General features: G+C 41.8%; 1 protein-coding gene and 1 long non-coding RNA gene across 5 annotated transcripts in view; one reads left to right on the top strand and one right to left on the bottom strand.

Moving 5' to 3' along the window:
- The window catches only part of LOC116701078 (uncharacterized), a 14,431-nt gene extending 3,628 nt beyond the window's left edge, over positions 1-10,803 (bottom strand). The window contains exons 1-2 of the long non-coding RNA XR_004334809.1: positions 10,792-10,803; positions 3,485-3,489 (exon numbers count right to left, since the gene is read on the bottom strand). This is a non-coding gene — a long non-coding RNA (uncharacterized LOC116701078). The remainder of the gene's footprint in view (positions 1-3,484; positions 3,490-10,791) is intronic.
- mgat3b (beta-1,4-mannosyl-glycoprotein 4-beta-N-acetylglucosaminyltransferase b) overlaps positions 1-21,363 on the top strand; it is a 75,848-nt gene that overhangs the window by 1,076 nt on the left and 53,409 nt on the right. The window contains exon 1 of one of the 4 annotated variants that reach the window (XM_032534387.1): positions 5,353-6,168. The exons of 2 other annotated variants lie outside the window; for them this stretch is intronic. The gene's annotated coding sequence lies outside the window, so the exon portion shown is untranslated. Of the gene's footprint in view, positions 1-5,352; positions 6,169-21,363 lie in introns of those variants that run through there. One more of the 4 variants, XM_032534405.1, reaches the window with a different exon arrangement.

Genomic DNA, 21,363 nt, shown 5'->3' with positions numbered 1-21,363 from the left:
CTTCCACCGTTCTCCTTTTACATGATTATTACTGTCCAACCCTTCCCCTTTGAGACAGGTAGCCATGTGGGCAGCGTGGGTATGTGACGTTAGTCCGACGGGGCTTTTAGATATCGTACAATTATATCTTGCGAAATCAGACACGGGAAGTTATGAATGTAAAATCAGCAAATATCTAAGTTTTAAATCCACCACAAAGTCTGCTGTCTACCATTTGAAAAATCTGAAGATTCATCAGAAAGTGTCTTGAAACTTTTTGTGGCCTCACACTGGAAATGGGGAATCAGCTAGCCCGGCTGTGTCCAAAAGTGCAAACAAATCCACCTCCTGAAGATGAAGATTTTTAAATTCATACAAAACCCAAAGGGTTAGCGTTTGGGTTGTCAATGAGGCACACAAAAATGTAAGTAGTTAGTGAGGAATGACTGTTTGGTTAATGAGTAGTTACTAATTAACTGTGATTCAATGACTTATTTATTAGTTACTGGTAAACTAGAATATATCCTGTGCGTTCCACTTCCTAGATAGCTCCCACGTTGCTGGAAATTCTGCCGGATTCATGTATTTTCTGTTTCTTTCTGCTTTCTTTGTGTTGTAATTTTAAACTCTTGTGGATTAATGGGGACTACGGTTAACTGCTCCTCAGATCTCTGCAGGGTAAATCCAGACAGCTGGCTGGACTATCTGTCCAAAGTTTCCTCTTGACCAGAGCTGCTGCTAATGACTATTTAGCAGCAGCTCTGTGGTGAGTTTAGCACCGCCCATGATGATTCTGATTCAATAAATGCCAGAGCACGTTTTCTTCCCATCCCCGAATGCTACATATGTGGGGTAGCCAGACCCTCCTTCTGCATGCTTTGGAGGAGGTTCTGGCAAAGTGAGACTACTAGTAAACCGACTTTAGTTACTGTACTAATGAGCGAGGAACAAATGAGAAGCAACTGGTTAGTTAATGAGTATTTACTGATTCAGCACTACAAATAAGTTACTGTATAATATATAATATATAGAGGTTAGACTAAAGATGGCGGCGCGCACAGATGCAGCGGCTCACAGCTCTCCCTATTTGTGCTTCTTTTTGTGTTTATTGTTATGTATGTGTTATTAATGTGTGCACTTTTAGAGAGTTGCTCTCCAAATTTCATTGTACTGGTACAATGACAATAAAGGCTTTCAAATATATATATTTTTATATATTTTTATATACATTATATAAAATATATAATATATATAATAATGCATCATACTGAGTGGTTGATCATTAACAAATGATTAGTTAACCATTGACTACCATTAGTGAAGCATTATGCTAACCTGGAGATGAAGTGATGTGACATACTGTGACATACTGATTTGTGAAGCATTGGCATAGCATACAGTAACTAACCATTAGTGCTATACATAAAAGCATCCAAAGAGCACCATGTCACGGGACCTTTAACGGATTTGATACACTTTTTGGGTCATGCATACATTTTTAAAGCTAACATTTTGTTCAAACAAATACACAACATTTTGGCTTTCTTTGCCTTTTGTCTCAGAGAACTAAAGCGAAGATAATGTGCCCTTCCTCAAAACACACACACACACACACACACACACACACACACACACACACACAAACACACAAACACACAAACACACAAACACACACACACACACACACACCTCCAGGAGTTGGAGACAGCCAAACCTTGCCTTGAGTTCAGTCTAGATGGTCTGTCTCCAACTCCAGATTTCTGTCTTGTCCCTCTTTGAATTTGGCTACAGGTAGGGGAAATACCAACGGTAACTGTTCAGTTTGCCTGTACTCAGATCAAAGTTCTCTATAACACTCATATCTCCAGCATAATCTTAGAAGGCTATTTTGCTCAATATTTTAAATTCTGTATTTGGAGGGGGGTGTGTGTGTATACAGTATGTTGGGAGGATTTTTCTATGTACATTTGTTTTTATGATGACTGTTTTGTCTACAGTATCTGCACCTTGACTATCAGAATTTCCCTATTTGTGATGATAAAGTTTACCTTTATCAGCTTGACTTCGGTCATGCAATTAATGTCGATGTAGTTAAAGCCTGTGTGTCTTGGATTTGGTTTGTTGTCTTCGGTTTACCCAAGAAAGCGTGTTCACGGCAGTGAAAGAACTTACACAAAGGAACATAAGTGAATTAATGCACATTGTAGGTGATATAGGCTCTGCCTCTCTTATGCAGCAGGATTAATGTAAAGTAACTGCAGCCAGTTGTTGTCTTGATATATTTTGTTAAATAAAAGGGTCCAACCTGTTTGTTTTCCCCAAAGTAAGGCATTATATAGACCAATAATGATACCAAACTCCTTGTGGTCTAAAAGTGGCAACATTTAAGTAAAGCCATCAACGCATCTGTAAAATACTCACTCTGTATGTTTAAATTGTAAAATCTTGCTAAAGGTTGCTAAAAAAAATCAATATTTGATAAAAAAAAATTAAAAAGAAGGTATCAGCAGCCTGTTAGTGGGTCTGTGACGGCGGCTGACTGCTTAAACGGAGAACAGACTGCTGTGAGGTTGAAGATCTCAAGCTGATATGTATGAGGGATGTTACACTACCAGGGCGGCTGTGGCTGAGCCGTCGACTACCAAGTGGAAGATCGGTGGTTCAATCCCTTGCCTTTGTCCTTGGGCAAGACACTGAACTCCAAATTGCTCCCAATGCTGTACCATGTGTGAATGTTTGTCTGATAGCAGGTGGCACTTTATATGGCAGCCTTGGCTGTTATTGTATGGATGTGTGTGAATGGTTCTTGTACTCTGTAAAAGCGCTTTGAGTAGTAGTATTATTTATATGTACTGTACATATGCAAATATAGTCCATATATATTTACATTTACCAAAGGCCTTAAAGGTCCCATGACATGGTGCTTGTTGGATGCTTTTATATAGACCTTAGTGGTCCCGTAATACCATATCTGAAGTCTCTTTCCCAAAATTCAGCCTTGGTGGAGAATTACATCCACTAGAGCCAGTCGCACAATGAAGTTTCCTTAGCATGTGTAATTTCTGTTTCTGTAGCTATTGTAGCTATTGCCCCTTGTGACCTCATAAGGGGCAAGATTCCACATCGGCCTATCTGAGGTTTCAGTTTCTCAAAGACAGAGCAGGACACCCAGGGCTTGGTTTACACCTTTCCTCATTTCTAGCCACAGACAGGCTGGGGGACTCATATTAACGTAAAAAAAAACTCATGAAGTGACATTTCAATGCCATGGGATCTTTAACATCCAACTTTACTTACTGTATAACTAACAAGCTGCAGCGTTGCCAACTTCACAGGCTTACTCCATGAACACAAATTCTCGTTTGAAAGTAAGTAGGTCATAGAATAGACGTCTGAACTGTATCACTGCTGCCAAATAATGAGCACCTGAGTTCTGGTTCACATGAGTGAACAGCTCCCTCCAGGCCTGAGGCTGATAAGAAGTGACCCAACTGTAGCCTGATACTAATCCTAAATCAGTTAGTCACGAGAAATGAGAGCAAAACGCGCCGCTAAAGCTGAGTCGTGTACTGTTTCAGAGCCTATTTAGTCAAACTTAATTTTTTTGACAATTGGACAACAGTATTGTATTCCACGGAAAGCCAATAGGCCAAACCCGTTACGAATCATCGCCCATTAGTATTATTCCACTGACAGACGATAAGAGTCGGTAAATATGAAAAAGGTCAGGTTTATTTGTTTAGTGCTTTTTCAGCATAACAGAGCCTCACATGAGCCAAAATGTGTATTGCACAAATTATGACAACCATTAGACTGGAAACCATTAGCAAACACAAGTTTGTCAACACAAACTGACAAAGGCTGTGAGACTTCCCAGACCTTTGCATCTGCGTCTCTAAGGAATCTCAAAATGATCCAGCTCACAGATAAGGCTGTAAGCTAAAACCGAACATATTCATGCAATGGCTGAGTAAATGTGGTGTGTTTTTTTTGGTGCTTGAGCAGACCATGTGTTCATAAAGTATGATACTACCTCCTGTGATTACAAGTGGGAGTACTTATGTACAGGCCTTGAGTACTGTCTAGCCATAATAGCTCGTTTCTTGAGTACATTTTGAGACTTTTACTCCAAAACAATCCACATTAAACTTTGTTGTTGTAATAAAAGCTACAGTGTGTAGTTTCTGCCCCCCCCCCCTGACAAATTCTAAGTAATGACAACACCACTGTTGTTGCATCCACATGACAAGCCTTCCATAATCGCGTACGCGCTCCAACCCCTCCTCCAGGCAGTTGCTAGTAGCCAAGGAGGACACGGAGGATTAATAAAACATGATGGACTCTTCAGATAAGATAATTATCTTCATCCGAGTCTATGCTCCATACTGAGAAATACAGAGAGGGTTGTGTGGAGCTGATAGTCTTAATTAGCTTTGTATCAACTCATTTGGCAACGGCTTAAATGTAACCGACGTTCATTAAAGTAAAAATAAAAAAAATGACGTACTAAAGATTTAAGTCTGCGGAGCATATGAACGGTTTTGAAAATGCTGCTGTGATGTGAGTTGTGTGTTGTGAGCTTCAATACCAATGTCAAAGTGATAAAGCTAATAATAATAATAATAATAATTTATAGCAATATATTTTTTATTAATTTATGTAATAAGAGAAGCCCACATTCTGTACAAGAACTTTAAGTAAAGTAAAACAAATGCAATATAAGATTATGATTTAAATCAATAAATCAATAAGTAAGATTAAATATTTGACCACACAGTCTTTTTCTTAAGTAAAGGATCTCAATACGGCTTCCACCACTGGAGATTTATGTTCTCATATAACAGTAAAGAAGTGAATACAATAAGCAGATTTCCCAAAATGTCTCATTATTTCTTTAGGTCACACCATGGGTGCGACCACACTCAGGCCAAACTTCACATTATTTCACCCAACTATGTCTCCACACAGCACTAAATATATCTCTTCAAATGATATCCATGCATTTGTTAGAGTCCTATGTAATGTGCATTTCAACCTCACGAGGGCTCTGGTTTGGCCACTTTTAGTCATGCTTTTCAGTTTTGCGGAACTTGCATGGGGTTGGATACGTTTAGGGTTTGGGAGGCAGTGACAGGACGCGAAGTAGCAGGTTGGGCCTACTAACGGTCTTCTCTGCACAAGCCGCTGCACAAGTTCACCACAACCCCTCCTCCCCTCTTCTCTCTCCCCTCTCCCTGTCACATTTCCTCCTTATGTCTCCCTTCTACATGATAAACGCCCCCCCACGTCCTCGTCCCCCTCCCCATCCTCCGCTGATAAGCAGCATAATGGGGAGGAGCTCTCTTCTCGCGGGGGCTCCTCCTTCCACTGCCTTCACTTGCCCCCAAAAACACACTCGCATATCCACCACCACCTCCGTCTTGCATATCTGATCGAAAGGGAGAGAGGGAAGCTGATGATGAAGGAAACGAGAATAGAACAGCAGCACGAGGGGGGGGTTCTTGTTTTCTTATGAGCGGAAAAGGCGTCACACCGGGCGCAGAGCGCAGCGCGGAGGACGTAAGAGAGGGAGACGCATCACGGCGAGGGAGATAGAAAAAAGACGGAGGGAGGAGGCGACAGCGGATCGTAAACACGACAGAAAACGGCGAGGAGGACTGACAGAGAGCGGCGATCACCGTCTCCACCGCCGACCCCCGTGTCCCTCCTCATCTCCCCATCTCCATCCTCTTTCTGCGCCGTTTGGCTCGTCCCTTCGCGCAACTAAATCATCCGGATTTTGTTGTTGTAGATTTTCATATTTGTTTTCTGGACAAACCTCTGCTCGGTCTATCGTAGATTTCTTTTTAAATACCCGAGGCAAGTGAGGAGGCTGTGCCATAACCTACGACCGACGGGATCCACTGTAGGTCCTGCTCTGGACGGACATCGGTGCAACCAATTCGGTGGATAAAACCGGAGGTGGGGGGTATGGGGGGGTAGATGACTGTCGAGTAACCCAGCTGAAGCACACACACACACAGAGAAAGAGAGAGAGAGAAAGAGAGAGAGACCCCGGCCCCCGGTTATCACGGAGACTCCAGCATCATCAGTGCGATGGCATAGCGGCTTCTGCAGCAAAGCTACCAGATCAGCAGGGCTCTCATCCACCATGAACCTCTAAAAGACATCCGACACAGGCACAGATGGGTAAGAGGAGATGCTCTGCTGCTGTTTGTGCGTGTTTGTGTGTGAGTGTGTGTGTGTGTTTTAATTCCGGCATATGCAGGTTAGACAGGGAAGGGGTGGAGGGGAGCAGGAAGGCTTGTGACGTGAAGAGCCCTGCCATTGTACAGTCTAAGACTGCAATGTAGAGGAGGGGGTGTATTTGTGTGTGTGTGTGTGTGTGTGTGAGGTTGATGAAGTTGCCTCTCACAATATTGGGAAGTAGACAAGTGGAAACAGATGGCCTTTTGCTACTTGTGCTTACTTTTGCTCATGGCATCTCATATGATTCTATTCTGTGGTGTTATATTATGGAAATGTGCAATTTCATTTGAATAACAGAAATAGTATAGCAGGATTACTAAACGAGCCTACTGGGCACAGGCCCAGTGGATCAGGGAGAAATGTCACTGAAAGAGACACAAAATGACCATAAAGAAACGCAAAATGACTACAACCAGATACCAAATGACAACAAAGAGGTAGAAAAGAAACAACTACAAAGAGATGCCAAATAAGCACGGAACTTTTAGTTTGGGTCTTTCTCGTACGTAGTAGCGTCTCATAATGACTCCATTACCTGGACGGTACATGACTTACAACAAGCGTATAACCTTCAAAACAATGTTGTCTTCAAATCATTGAGAGTTCTTTAGTGTCTCAGTGGATTGATGTTGCACTAATGCTAGATTAGCGTTGGGGGTTTGATTCCCATTTTGCCACCCTTCCTTGACTGAATCCATAGTATTATAAGGTTCTTTAAGTGTCCAGTAATTTAGCCACAGGCCAGTTCTTCATTTTCACACTGTCGCGCATCCCCATACCCCCGCCCACCCCAAACACCTGAACTGATGGTGGCGATTAGCCTCGTCACCGCTACATCTTACAGCCTACGGGAAAGCCCTGCTACATGTCACCTCACCACATCTGAATCACCCTGCCCTGAGCGACCGTATTCTCTTCGCAAGCCTTGCTGACACAAACCATTTTCATCTCCTATCTAGTCAAACCAAAACCCCAAACTATTGTCTGCTGAATCCATTTCCAATCTCCCACGAGAGCGGGCCCGACTCCCTGGTTGCTGATTAAGGGTCAGGTATTGATCCAGGGTCACAGATGGGTTTTGAGTAAATGAGGGCTAGGGTAAGTTGATCCCTAATAGGCAGTTAAGTGCAAATTTAGCAAATGAATGCAGCATGAATGAATGAAGGGGTATATAGCCTAGAGGTTATGGGGAAGCTGGTGAGATTTTGAGTGTGGAGAAACCCCGGAAAAAAATTTGGCTGTGGAGTGGTAACTTGTGAACCTCTTTCCCTTGACATTTAGTCCTTGAGCAAGGCAATTAATCAACCATAACTCCATTAGAGTGGCTCAGTGGTGCAACAGTAGCAGACTGTAGCTGCAACTGGCTGCTCCCAGCTGTGAATGTGTGAAACAGGGTAACGCTGATGAGCATGGTCACTGTGTTCCCACCAGGATAAATCCAGGTTTTTAAAGATGCATGTGGGGTAGATGTAATTACTTGCCAATCTGAGGGTAATCAGTTCATGTCTTTGCTGTATAGAAGACACGGCACTCTGCACTTGAATTGAGAGTACCTTGAACCTGGAAACAGTTTTTTGATGTAATGGCAGCACGATTTTGCTAGTTTGGATGGAAATCTGGTCCCGGATCTGTACCTGCCAGGTAGTAACAAAAGCAGAGAAGGATAAAAATTTGACGTGGGGAGGGGAAGCAGAAAGTCTATACAGTACCTCACTGTTTAAAGCAGCAGAATCAGAAGCTGCGGCCTGTAATTACCACTACTGCTTTGATTATCTCATAGTGGCTTCAAATGGTCGACGATGCCCCGACCAACAGATCCCCACGTTTCAAAACAACAACATCAACAAACACGGCTTCTCACGGGGATGCTGGCCTTTTCAATTCACAGTGACGCTGATGCTGAGAGACAGGGCAGTGAGCTTGTGTGTGTGTGTGTGTGTGTGTGTGTGTCTGTGTGTGCGTGCGTGGGTGTGTTTGTGTGTGTGTGTGTGTGTGTGTGTGTGTGTGTGTGTGTGTGTGTGTGTGTGTGTGTGCGTAGCAAATGTGTGGGTTTGCAGAAAGAAGGGGGCAGTTTGGACAGTGGTGGAAATAGTATTCAGATCCAGAAGTAAAAGTAAAAGTATTAATACCACAATGTTAGCGTTTTACTGTGTAAAAATACACTGTCAAAAGTATTTAAGTATCATCAAGAAAATGTACTTAAAGCAGTAAAAGTAAACATACTCAATGCAGAAAAATCCTCACATTTTAAAAACTGGAAAAACAACTATGTTGTCAGCTAGTTACATACATAATAAAATATATTTTATGAAATACATGTGTTTTGTGGGCAAAAATCTTAATTTGTAAAGTAACTAGTAATGAGAAGACTCAAGTAAAGTACAAGTACCTCAAATTTGTACTTAAGCACAGTAGTTGAGTAGATGTACTTAGTTAGATTCCACCACGGTCTTTGGGGTTAAAAGGCCACAGCTGGGGACTGAACATTGCCATACCTGAATATAAATATGTTGTGTGGGTCAGAGATGAGGGGAAGCTGTTCAGAACGGGGAGGGGAGTGAAAGGTAAAGACGATGGCTGTATAAAAGGGATGAAGAGGGAAAGTAGAGAGAACCGAGAGAGACGAGTGGGCTGGAGGGAAGGATGGAGGGATGTTATCCAGTCATGTGTCTGAAAGAGTGCGTGGACTCCAGAGATCCACCTGAGCCCCACAGCTGAAGCTCACTTCTTTTGTCAGATTTGATTAAGAACACTCTCCTGTGATTTCTCTCGCTCTCTCTCACAGTCTCTCAATTTCATTTAAAATTTACTTTAACAGCATGTAATGATATGTATTGGAAAAGCATATTGAGATGGAAAATAGTGGATAAAGGAGACAAAAACAAGAAGAGATGCCGAGTATAATTCAAACAGTATATATAAGTAAAGAACCTTTGTAATGGGAATATTACATTTAAGCATGCTTTCATATATCCCTCTGTATTATTCATTACTATGCTGTTCGGTTGTATGAATTGATTTAATTTTCATTCATTCTGAGCGTGCCCTCAGTGAAGGAGAATCACAGCTGTTCTGTCTCTAAATTTAACAGTTGGTTGGTGCCTTAAAGTCTAAAAGAAGGGCTATGTTTGTCGATAAAGGTGCAGGGTCAAAAACATCTTCTATCTGGATGTGACCAAAGGTACAAGGTTGTTTTTGGCAGCTTAGATAAACGACCGCTAGAAACTTCGAGGTATGAGGGACAGAAGACGAAACACGTAGACGTGTCTCCAACGTGTCTCTGTGTTAAGATTAATTGTTGTGCTAAGATTAGGCACGTTTCCAAACAAGGTCTCCGTTGCTGGCGAAAATAGAATATGAGACTGTGGTTTTGCTTCTTATCTTGGCCAGACGCTTCACATTGGTACTGTTGTAAACTCTGTGTAACTGTTTTATCTTATTCTCTGCAGAGTGTAATACATTTATTTTGTTTCAACAAAGACTCACTTCAAAACTTTTCCACTCCTAGTGAACAGAAACTCCCACGACACCATGAACAGGGACCATGAAGGAAAATCTTAATGTAGCTCAATATAAGTACATTTTCTTTGTTATTAAATATGCACTCTATAGCCTACCTATACCTATAACCAGAGTGCAATTTGTGAAAAAAGCAGAGTGGGGGGGGGGGGTGACGTCCCTGAGCTCTGTAGCTCTTAAATACAACCAGCAACTGCCAGATTTTATAGTTCTATTGCACTATAGACTGTACATGTTACAGCGCGTACATGTTATATACTTAATACTTTTATTTTAGGTATGTAATGGTCTATTTGTGAAGTAGCATTGATCACTTTGAGGGGGGGGATACATTTTGCCCACACCTTGAAAAAAAATTCAGCAGAGGCAGGTATATGTAGACCAGAAAGAGGGAAATCTTACCAACCGTATACTGTTCAGAGTAGTTTTAACATGCGGCTGCTGCCAAATATCTAGGCTGTTACCACCAAAAGATCAGCACGGTGAACTCTGCAGGACGGAGCAAAATCTGTGCACGTTCACACGGGTGGCAACCGCTGAAGCTAGTTACCACGCGGCGGTGTGAAATCGCTCTAACGTAGTAAGCTGCCTTGTGACAGCAAATAACAAATGTAGCTTCTGGGCCGTGTTTCTGAGCTTTTCATCCTCCTCCATGGTCATAATGTCTGTAATATTGAAACTATTTCAAAACTTTGATCACACAGCTCAAATCGTGTTTTGTATTTTAGACATGTGGGAACATTTTGATGTCTAGTGGTTACAGTTATAAGCACAGCGAGGCAGCACATACAGAACCTCGTGCGTCAACACTATTGTCAATGCATCTAATGATAACAAGACTTCATGTGGAAAAAAAGCAATGCCATACCTCTGATCTCATCAACAAACTGTCATGTGCAGCTTTACATCTTTTTATTGTTTGTTTTCTTCACAAATGTACAACAACGCCTCCATTCTTTCTTCCTCGCTTCCTCTCGCACAGCACTTTCATTATGTTGCTCCCTCTTTTCAACGCCTGCGACTCAAGTTGCAAGGCCGAAAAACAAATGGCTTGGCTGGCACACAGACAGACAGGCTGTCGGTTAACATTGCCACGGAAGTGGAACATTTCCACAGCATCCTCCTGTTTGGCAAGCTTTCCCCTCTGAAAGACTTAGTCTTAGTTGATTTCCAGGAAATCAAATGTTAGCTGCGACCCAACGGTCCAAATTTTTGTAATTGTAGCACACCGAAACAACTGCAATCGGATCAAGAATGTCTGAATCTGTTAATTCAGGGACCTGAAAATGGATTCCCTTGGTTTATTTAGATGAAAACAGCACGGTTTAAAATCCAAATAACAGCCTTAGCATTTTTGCAAGTCGAACATATTGCATTCAGGAAGAAGTAAGTAATGTGAGTCTGCAGGAAATGGCCACAAAACCAGGCTTGTTGTTCTAAGCAGATGGATGCGGACATGTGATACGTTGCACTAGTGAAAGGCAGCAACGACAATTTTGCATATAGCCAAAGTAAATTTCTTTAGAAAAAATAATAATTTAAAAGTTAAGTATCCGTGACTGAACCTTACATACCTTGAAATGAGGCAGAGGAGTTGTAAATAAGCCACATGCAAAAATCTGAGTTTGAAACTAAAAAGCTGTTTTTACATTCATCTGATCTAGAAAAGGAAATGTCTCTGTTTTGATCCTTCAATCTCAGTTTAATGCATGTGTAGTATGTACGCGTAGGGTTTTGTGATTTGCACATGTGTGATGTAGGATCTCGAAACCTCCAGCGCTCACACACTGTCCTTTCTGTTGAAGTAGAAAACCTTCGGGCCTAGCAGTTCAACTTTCGAAACTAGTCTGCTCTCTGGATGCAAAGTTAGCATATGGCTCGTTTCGTGGAGCCTCCTGAAGTTGAAAATTGAAAGCGTTGAGCAGCAGCTGTAGATGAAGACAAACGGATTGCCGTTCTAGTCACTTGTTTAAGCCGTAGCGGTTGAGTTTGATTTAAACGGAGCAGCATCTGAATAATCAAGTAAATGTGAAGGACTGGTGTTACTGTACAGTAATTCTACATTACCTGTGTCTCCACACTAAAAAGTGCTGGGTGGAGAAATTGAAGCAAAGGTCGGGTGAAGCTTAATGACGGGGGAGACCATGTTTGTCCTAGCAGCTAATGCTACTTCCTGCCTGGGGAGGTCTTTGGCATTAATACACTCTTTATTCCATTGGAAGTCAGTGGGACAAAGGGATGTTTTCAGCGCTGTGACACAGAGACAAAAAACCCGGTGAGCGCGGAAGTAATTACAAGACATAGCTCAGCGGAGAGTGAAAGGAGTGATAAAAGAAATGCACAGCAACAGGAGTGTTTTCTCTTTAGAGTTTTTCTTCTGGCACCTCATCGCCTGTTGTTTTTTTTTACCCCTGTTGACCTGGGTCATGCAGTGGAACCAATCTCTGTGTGTGCCATAATCACTGTGTGTGTGTGTGTGTGTGTGTGTGTGGTGTGTGTGTGTGTGTGTGTGTGTGTGTGGTGTGTGTGTTTTGTGTGTGTAATCTCTGCGGTTCACGCGGGGTCGTCCCAGGCTCCAGGATGTCCAAACAGCGCCATGCTAACCCCAAAAAACAGGTTACATACAGCCGAGCACATCCTGCTGCTGTTGCTGGGGGAATTAAGCTGTGTTGCTCCTCTGATCTGGCATCTGTAGACCCACACACACACAAGTCACACACTCACACACACTGCTAGGCTCCTGGCTGTGCTCACACTATTCCTGGAGAGAGAATCAGACACACAGGCATATATCGCTTTTCCTTGTTGTGACATCTCTTTTTGAGGGATTAGCTTTACCTAGGTTAGCCATTGTTAGCAATACCAGTTGATAACAACATTAGCTTTTTTTGTACATACAAACAGCCCAACAACATCCCCACAGATAAAGGTTGGACAGTACTGTGTTTAACATTTAATGGAGCATGAATAAGACATAAGTGCTAATGAGCTGTAGTTTTCAGTACTGTCGATGCTTGGAGCAGCCATGTTGGATTTTGAGGTTGGCTTGGTCGGAGGGTGAATGTGAAGTTCTCAGACTTCCCAAGTCAGGCTTGTATCCAACTCGGAAAATCAGTACGAACGCAGCATAATTTCACTGGACTTGTCAGGCCTCCAATGAAGTTCGCCATCTCGCTTCCCCTCCGCCTACACACCTCATTTACACACATGCTTCGTAGACAATCCTGCATCACAGTCACCCTTCTGCTAGTCTATATCCTTGACGTTCCACTTCCAGGATTTCTCCTTTGCCGCCGGAAAATCCGCTGGATTTCACTCATTTAGGCCAGATATCCGTTGCCTTGAGCTTCCTTTGTGTTGGCATTTTAAACTCAGGTGGATTTATGAGGACTATGGTTAAGCTTTACTCAGATCTCTGAAAGGTAAATCCAGAAGGCTAGCTAGACTATTTGTCCAATCTGAGCATTGGCATAAATCTCATCTAACAGTTGGGGAGGACAATAACAGAATAAAGCCTTAATACTAGCATTAGTGTAGCATGGATTCTGTACCATTATCCTTCATTTCAGTGTTTGACTTATTTTTAAAAAGTGACCCCATATAAAATAAATACAATACTTTTGGACACATGTTAAATTAGCTGATCATAATGTAAATTAGTGAGTCACTGGTCAGTCATCTGCTCCAAAAATATTAGCTAAGCTCAACACACTTACCTGAGACTTTACACCCATTAATTGTGCAGCCCTAGACCAAACCACTGTGAGGCAAGGGAGGAGGGGACCAAAAATGTTTCTAAACTTCAAAAGCATTTTTTGGGGTTTGTATTGTTTTACTACTAACACAGATATGTGACCCGTTTGAACTCCACCCCACAAGGAATCGTTATGGCAAATCGCTAACAACCGAAATCAAAAGGAAGAATTGGAACTGGAATCAAATGCGGATCCTGTGTTGCGTTTAAAAAAGAAAGAAAACGCAACTCAGGTTCTGAGCCGTTGGCTCTAGAAGGTTCAGAGCCCTTATTAGTCAGTCAGAGAACAGCTCAAAGATTTCTCCATCACCACTAACCTGCTGTCACCCGACAAGCTATAGAGATAAAAATATCATCCCAGAGCTCAGCACATCAAAGTGTTCTACTTTGACTCTGAAAGCTCACAAGTTACTGCAGACTGTGATGCTGGGGTTTGGGCTGTACAAATAAAGAACACGTTTCTATGGAAGATGTGCCCTTAAGCAAGAAATTTAATACACAGATGCAAGTGTCAGTGTGTTCAGTGAGTTCCAGTTTTAGCTACAAGGAAACTTCAGTCACTAATCTCACTTTGGAATGACGGCAGGCTGAGCTGATGAAAGAGATGCGTTTGCAGCTGTGCTAAGTAAAGCTGCGTAGTAGAGCTGGTCAATATATGGATAGTATATGGATATTGTGATATGAGACTAGATATCTTCTTAGATTTTGGCTATCGTAATATTGCGATGGGGCATAAGTGATGTCTTTTCCAGGTTTTAACGGCTGCATTACAGTACAGTTATGTCATTTTTTGAACTTACCAGATTGTTGGATCTGTTCTATTATTTGCATATATAGGTGTTTATAGGTTGTTGTCTATTTGAATGCTGTGTTAAGACAAAGTAACGTCTAAATGAACAAAGTCTAAATGCAAATAAAAAGCTAGATTTGTTTCTTAGAATCATTAGAGAAGGCCAGTTTTTACCTTTTTCGCCCGAGCTTTCGCCCTCTTCTATTTTCCTTCAGTAATTAGACCCTGAGGTCAGATTTTTTTTATTTTTTTTTTATCCGAACAGTGGAGATTATAGTTTTTCATCGTCATGTGAAGACCATTCAATATGGGAAGATTATTTCTTTTATTTTGTAAGCTACTTATAACTTGGCAAACCTTAAAATTAAATCTTAAATCAGGGAGCATTTACTATTTTGCCGCATCTGTGTCTCTCATGACAACCTACTATTTCATATAAGGCCAAGATAAAAACTTCACGCTAAATATTTAAATGTAATTTCATACAGTCTTAACTTGCATGTGTCAGTCATAATACTACTACTACTGCTAATAATAATAATACATTTATTTTTTATAGCGGTTCTCTAGACACTGAAAGATGCTTCACAGTTTTGCGTACGTATAGACAAAAGAAAACAGACAAGGTATGTACACAAGGCAGACAAAAAAGAAAAGGAAAACACATAGGTGCATGGACAGGCATAATAATAATATTATAACTTCTTATGTTAAGCTAAGGAGATTTAATGAGGTTTTGGTAATTAAGAAGTAATTTACGCATTGAATTTGTCTGCCATTTGTGTCTTTTGGTTCTTCACTGTAGTCACTGAAAGCGGTTTGACAGTGCGTGCATCTTATTTCTCTTTATTTCCTTGTGCTTTTATAGCAGCCTTTACCATCTTCTGTTTTAACGGTGACCTTGCCTGTAGTGCCGGCCTTTAAAGATTACGATCAAAGCCATTTCACACAAAAACAGTTTAACAAGGCTCTCATAAAATCCTACAGGTGCCCACAGACCTCATCATTTCTGCTGACCAACACAGAAACGATGGACTTTGGTTAATATGCTTCAGAAAAACAATGTTGCAACAGCAGCTGTCGGTCGTATACTGTGAGATATCCGCCCTATTGTAGTCTACATAAAGCACAGTCTTACAATGATGTTAGTCCCACTCAGTAACCCGTCTGCAGTCTCTAACACACATACGCAAACTCTCCAGCTGTGATCGAACCGTTCCCTCATTCATTCCCTCCCTGTTCCCTATAGAGTGTTTATTTAATATTGTACTATATAGGGAATGACCAAATGAGATTTTGGACACTAAACTGAATTCTAAAGATCGTTGCGACAGAAGACGCGCCGGATGTTTATGTGAGGGAATTCAATTCAATTTTATTTATAGCATCAGTTCATAACAAGAGTTATCTCAAGACACTCTACAGACAGAGTAGGTCTAGACCACACTCTGTGATTTACAAGGACCCAACAGTTCTAACCGGTGATGGCCGGTTGGGGTTGACATGAATAGTGGCAATGCCAATGGAACAGTGACTAAAAATAGTTATAATAGTGAGTAGTAGTTCATGGCATAGCAGGGCACTGCACGGCATTACAAGGCACAGCAGAGCGTAGAAGGATGTAACAGGCCATAGTGGGACGTGTAGCGGGACCACACCGACAGCTGCAACCATGATTGTTTTAATTTTAGTCTTATGGTGTTTTATTATTGCTTGTTGATTTTGTTATATTCTTGAAACTGTTTTTAACTCCTTGCTACTGTAGCACTTTGAGATTTCAATTGAAATGTAAAGGGCATTATGAATAAAATGTATTATTATTATTATTATTATTGAAGCAGGCACGCCCAGCGCCATGTAAACAAACCGGAAAAAAAACATGTATGATAAGTATAACAGTTTAAAAAAAAGAAAAAAAAGGTTATAAAGTGTGGTCACTAATGTGTCAAACACGGAAAATGCTTATACTTAAATGACATTTATGAACAAAACCTTGGTCCATTTTCAGTTTTCACAGGTCCTTCTGCTTCTTCTTCTTCTCCTCCGGGACAACACAGCCGCGTTGCATTGTGGTACACGGGTGTAAAATGTAGGCTACATCGTATGTGGGCTGAAATTAGCTGTGCATTGTGGTCCATGTAGTTAATGAAATTAACTGCTTAGAATTCAAACACCACTATCGTACAAAATGGCAAACACACTATATAGTGCACTATTTCCGTGATATAGGAAAATGTTGCAACAGCAGCCATCAGTTGGATGCTGGGAGATATTGGCCCTATTGCAATCTACAGACTTACAGTGATGTTAGTCCCACTTAATAACCTCACAAACACTGTGTCTCTCAGGCAGGGTCTTGAATGGGCCGCAGTTGTGATGATGGAGTATGGATTTCTGTTCAGGCAGGTCAAACTGAGTGTGGCTGGGCTTTATGTTGGGGAGGATGAAGAGAGCACTCCGCATACTGCTGCTGTTTGTCAAGTACAGGAGTGCCTGTCGAAAGACCAGCATCACAAGCTTTTTCTTCCTTTACTCGGCCTTTCTCTCCTCTCCTCTCCCCTCCCTCCCTCCCCTATTGCTGTTCGGAGGGTGCTCCCCTTTTCTAAATAAGGCAGTTTCTCCCTCCATGACCTCAACCCCCCCTCCTCCAAACACACACACACACACACCCACACACTGCCACTGTGTTGTACTCTTGTCAGACAGCCAAGCCGAGTTTACCACCAGGCCAAAATAGAAGCTGTCTGTCCTTGAGGACGTCTCTTTCTCTGCAGGCCCTGCTTTCCCTCTCATCCACTCTTTCTTTTTTTTCTTCTTCCATCCCCCTCTTTGGTCATGTCAGTGTCACCTTACAGTCATATCCTGCCATGGAGACCTCAGGAGACCCACCTAGCAGGAAGAGAAAGGGGACCTGACGTGTGCTCGACCCAGCATGTGTGTTTATTGAGGCTACAGTGCCGGAATGTACCACTGCCTCACAACTTGTAGTAGGGTGTCGTGTGCCAGATGGAAATGAAGCACAAGCCATTCCTGGGTCAAAGATGAATATGTTGATATTTCTTTGTGTGTTTAGTCTTTGCAGGGAACCAGATGGTTTGAGTTTTGTGTAATGCAGGATGAAACGTTCAAGAAAGGAAAGTTGATGTATTGTGCGTCCGTTAAGCACAGTTCTGCAGATGTTTAGGTCAAAAGACGTCGATACATCTCGGGTGAAAATGGCCTGAATTTAAGACGGTCACTTGACACATACCAATGTTTCGACAGTATTGCACTTTGACTTTATTGTAACCCCTACTACCCAGAATGTACGATTAAATATACAGACGTCATAGGAATTACTGGATCAAGCGTTCCAGGGATAACAGTTCAGATATTGCCTCACGGTATCCAGTATCATAATTGAGTTGATCTGCTATCTGCAGCTGTGTTGTTGCAGTACAAAAAGGAACAGCTTGTAGCTAAGAAAGCTAGCAGCATGGCATTCCATGGTGCATAGTCACTGAAATGTAAAGAAATACACTAGAAATATGAGTACCTTTACTTGTGAAAACACTAATGCAGTACATGCCAGGTCTAGCTCACACATACATATTGACACTTGAATGTCTTTTTTATCTTCATAGGCTGACTAGATGTGTTATCAACCTTGACAAAACTCTCTATTGGTCTGCGCAAACACTGAAATTCTTTGCAAATTCTGTTGAAGTCAGATTTGCTGATGCTTTTAAGTAAATTCATAGTCCGGATTAGAAAAAAGGAGGCAGCGGGGGGTTCAGTGTGACATTACAGAAGATAATACTAACCACTGAGAAGGTTATTTCACTTTGTGTTTTTTTTCTGATTTGCAACAGTTTGTCTTGAAGGTTGTTTCCATGCGACACACACTAACACACTTGTGTTGTATTGCCTCATGCGAGCCTGCAGCGGGTTCTAAAGTGACTCTAAAATAGCACATGATGCTTACCAATGTTTCCCTGAGCACAAAAATCAAGATGCACTGTTTTAAACTTGTCAAATCCAACTAGGTGTTAAAAATAGAAATAACACATTTTCCCTAAAAAGCAGCAGCATATGATGCCAGCGCTGTACAAAGGGAGGGTTTGTGTGAGAGATTCTTGTCATTTCACCAGCATTAAGACTTTCATGCCATGCACTCGAGTATGTGCTGGAGAAAAACGGGTGAGCAGGAAAAAGAGAAAAAAGAATCTGGAAAGATCAATGAAGGCCAAGGTAAAAGCTACAGACAGAAGACAAAGAAGAAGGCTTGGGGCGTGTTTTTGATTGATTTTGAACAAAAAGGCGGCTCGTCCATTCGGCTCATCGCGCATGAACGATAATGACACACAGTCGTCGCATCACTGTTCTTTTTCGGCTGTTGAGAGATATCGAAGTCAATTTGGAGTCCCTCACTGTCAGTGCGAAGGAGGTGACACGGGGAAAAAGGTTCGGAAGGAAGAGCGAGGGCAGCCGGCCAACTCTTTGTCTGTGGACGGATGGACGGATGGACGGATGGAGAGAAAGAGAGGGAGAGGAAAGACATTTTCATCAGGATTATCCTGCAAGCAGAGAATCTCATCTGGGAAAGTGGCCCAGTGCTTAACACTCATGCTTGCACGCACACACACAAGCACTGCCTCTGGAGGCTGCAAAAATAGGAAAACACACACTGTAGTCCCTCCAGAAAGACTCTGAAGCTGCTGGATATTAAAGTAGAATTCAGTGAATTTCTGTGTGTGTGTGTGTGTGTGTGTGTCTGTGTGTGTGTGTGTGAGTGTGTGTGTGTGTGTGTGTGTGTGTGTATTTGCGTATGCGTGTGCGGTCCATCCGTCTGTTCTCCTCGTTGAATCTCGGTGGAGTTCCTCCCACTTGATTACACTGTTTATTCGCCGTGCCTCCCTAAACTCCTGCCCACCCTCCAGCAGGCTGCTGCCAGGAGGAAAGCCTTGATAGCAGTGTGGGGCTTTGTATTCCTGGGCCACTTCCACATGGAGACTTCAGGCCAGATGCATAAAGCTCTGTGAACGCACACAATGTACTTGGACAAAGGGAGAATTGTTCGGGTGCCGGAAAACGGAAAGTCGATTTATCAGATAATTGATCGCACAACAAATCTGATAATTGATTCTTTGTTTGGCAAAAACAGCGTATGTTTAATATTACTGTACGTTTCATTATTTGTTGGCTGTTGCTTATATAAAACCACATGGTCCCTCGGGCTCTGGGATATTGTGACAAACAATTTTCACTCTTACCCGACATTTACTTAGTATTTTGGGGGCACTTTTTTCCTTCAGAGAGCTGACAAAAGATTATGGGATAGGGAGAAGGGGTAGCCAACAAGACCTGAAACAGGGATGTACTGTATAGTAGGGCAGCTTCTTTATATGCTAGGCTAGTGGTTTCCGAGGACCCCCATGTGATACGATTTTGTTCCAGAGTACCCTGCCTGATAGGATTTTTTCTTTTAGATGTTTAAAGACAAAAAGTGTATGCAACCTATGACCAAAATAGTCATACATTCTGTTATTGTGTTGCTTATTGTTGGCATTATAGTGAAAATAAAGCATTCTCTCCTTTACTGGAAACCTGTAACCCCCTCAAGGACCCCTGGGGGACCCCAGACCGCGCTTTGGAAACCACCAGGACAGCCCGTCATAGAACTTTTATCGGATATGAAAATAATACTAGGCAGATGAATCAATAGGTGCAGACCTTGAGCCAAGCATAGGCGTAGTTCTTTCTTCATAACTCAGTCATTAACGTGCATATTTATTTTACCTCACCTCAGAGTTGTATGTTGACATACCACACATCAGCTGTCTGCACAGCACCACCGTTGTGTATTCCCATTAACAGCGAGGAAGAAACAGTGTCCTCGCATGACCAGTGCGCACAGCTGCTACTGTATTTATAGCACCAGGAGAGGGGCAGTGTCATATTCTATTGCATGTTTTGAACACCGACAATGCTATGTCAAGATTTCAGGCAGCATTGTGCACCATGCAGGATGTTGCAGAGAGCTGTTATCGGGGCGAGCTAGCAAGACGGGGAAGAACATTCACTTCCCTAACTAGTTTTCTGCAACTATAGGTTGATTTTGTGATATTTTACTGCATGTATTATTTCAGATTATCACCCGAGCTCTTGATATTTTATTAATTGTAGTGCCCACATTACGGCACACATCTTTAAATTTATTTTCTGCTCCTACTACATGAGCCTGTCTCTGTGTGTGACGGAGTGCATGGCTGCCGTCACAGTAGCAACACGCTACCTGTTTTAACCCTCAAAGACAGACCTTACATTTTTTTTTTTTTTTTTTTTTTTTTTTTTTTTTTTTTTTTTTTTTTTTTTTTTTTTGCCAAGACAGCGGCACAGATCACAACAACAATTCCATACATTACAGACAATTTCATAACAATTTCATAAAACTATTTAAAACATTTACAGACCATAGATTTCATTTCCAAACCTTTGAGCAAGAGTTTAAACTGACCAATTGCAACCACTTCCTTCAATTTCCAGAACCTTTGTAAATTGTTCCATGTTGTGGGGGCAGAATAGTGAAATGCCACCTTACCAATTTCTGTGCGGACACTTGGTAAGGTGGCATAAATGTTGCCTGTATATATGTTTATTTATCTAGTTCATATGTTCTGTTAATGATCACAATATTCAAATCACATGTTAACCTAGCCATTCCTCAAATTGTTAATGTGAATCGTATATATGTGTAAATGTCTGATTTAATAGAAATATTCATTTTGGCTGTATCAAGCTTTTTCCAATTTGAGGGGCAGGCTTCAGGCCTACATAGTCTAGCAGTTGCATTTCCTTGTGACAGAGAGAGCATGAGGAAAACCTGAGGGAGTAGGGCGTGAGGCCGTTGGATGTCCTCGGGAATGACTTGTCTGTAGGACAATAGGAAACAGTGTATGATTTTTAGAATGTGATCTTTTTTGACTCTCACGTCAATTTCTTTTATTTTGTGAAAGTGTTTTGTTTTGCTTACCTTGATTCCTCGTCGGCCTTACTTGGGGTTAACAATAAATATCCCATCTTATCAATGTCA

Source organism: Etheostoma spectabile, chromosome 2 (genome assembly GCF_008692095.1).
Source record: "Etheostoma spectabile isolate EspeVRDwgs_2016 chromosome 2, UIUC_Espe_1.0, whole genome shotgun sequence".
Lineage (NCBI taxonomy): Eukaryota > Metazoa > Chordata > Actinopteri > Perciformes > Percidae > Etheostoma > Etheostoma spectabile.
This window is presented reverse-complemented; position numbering and strand designations above follow the sequence as displayed.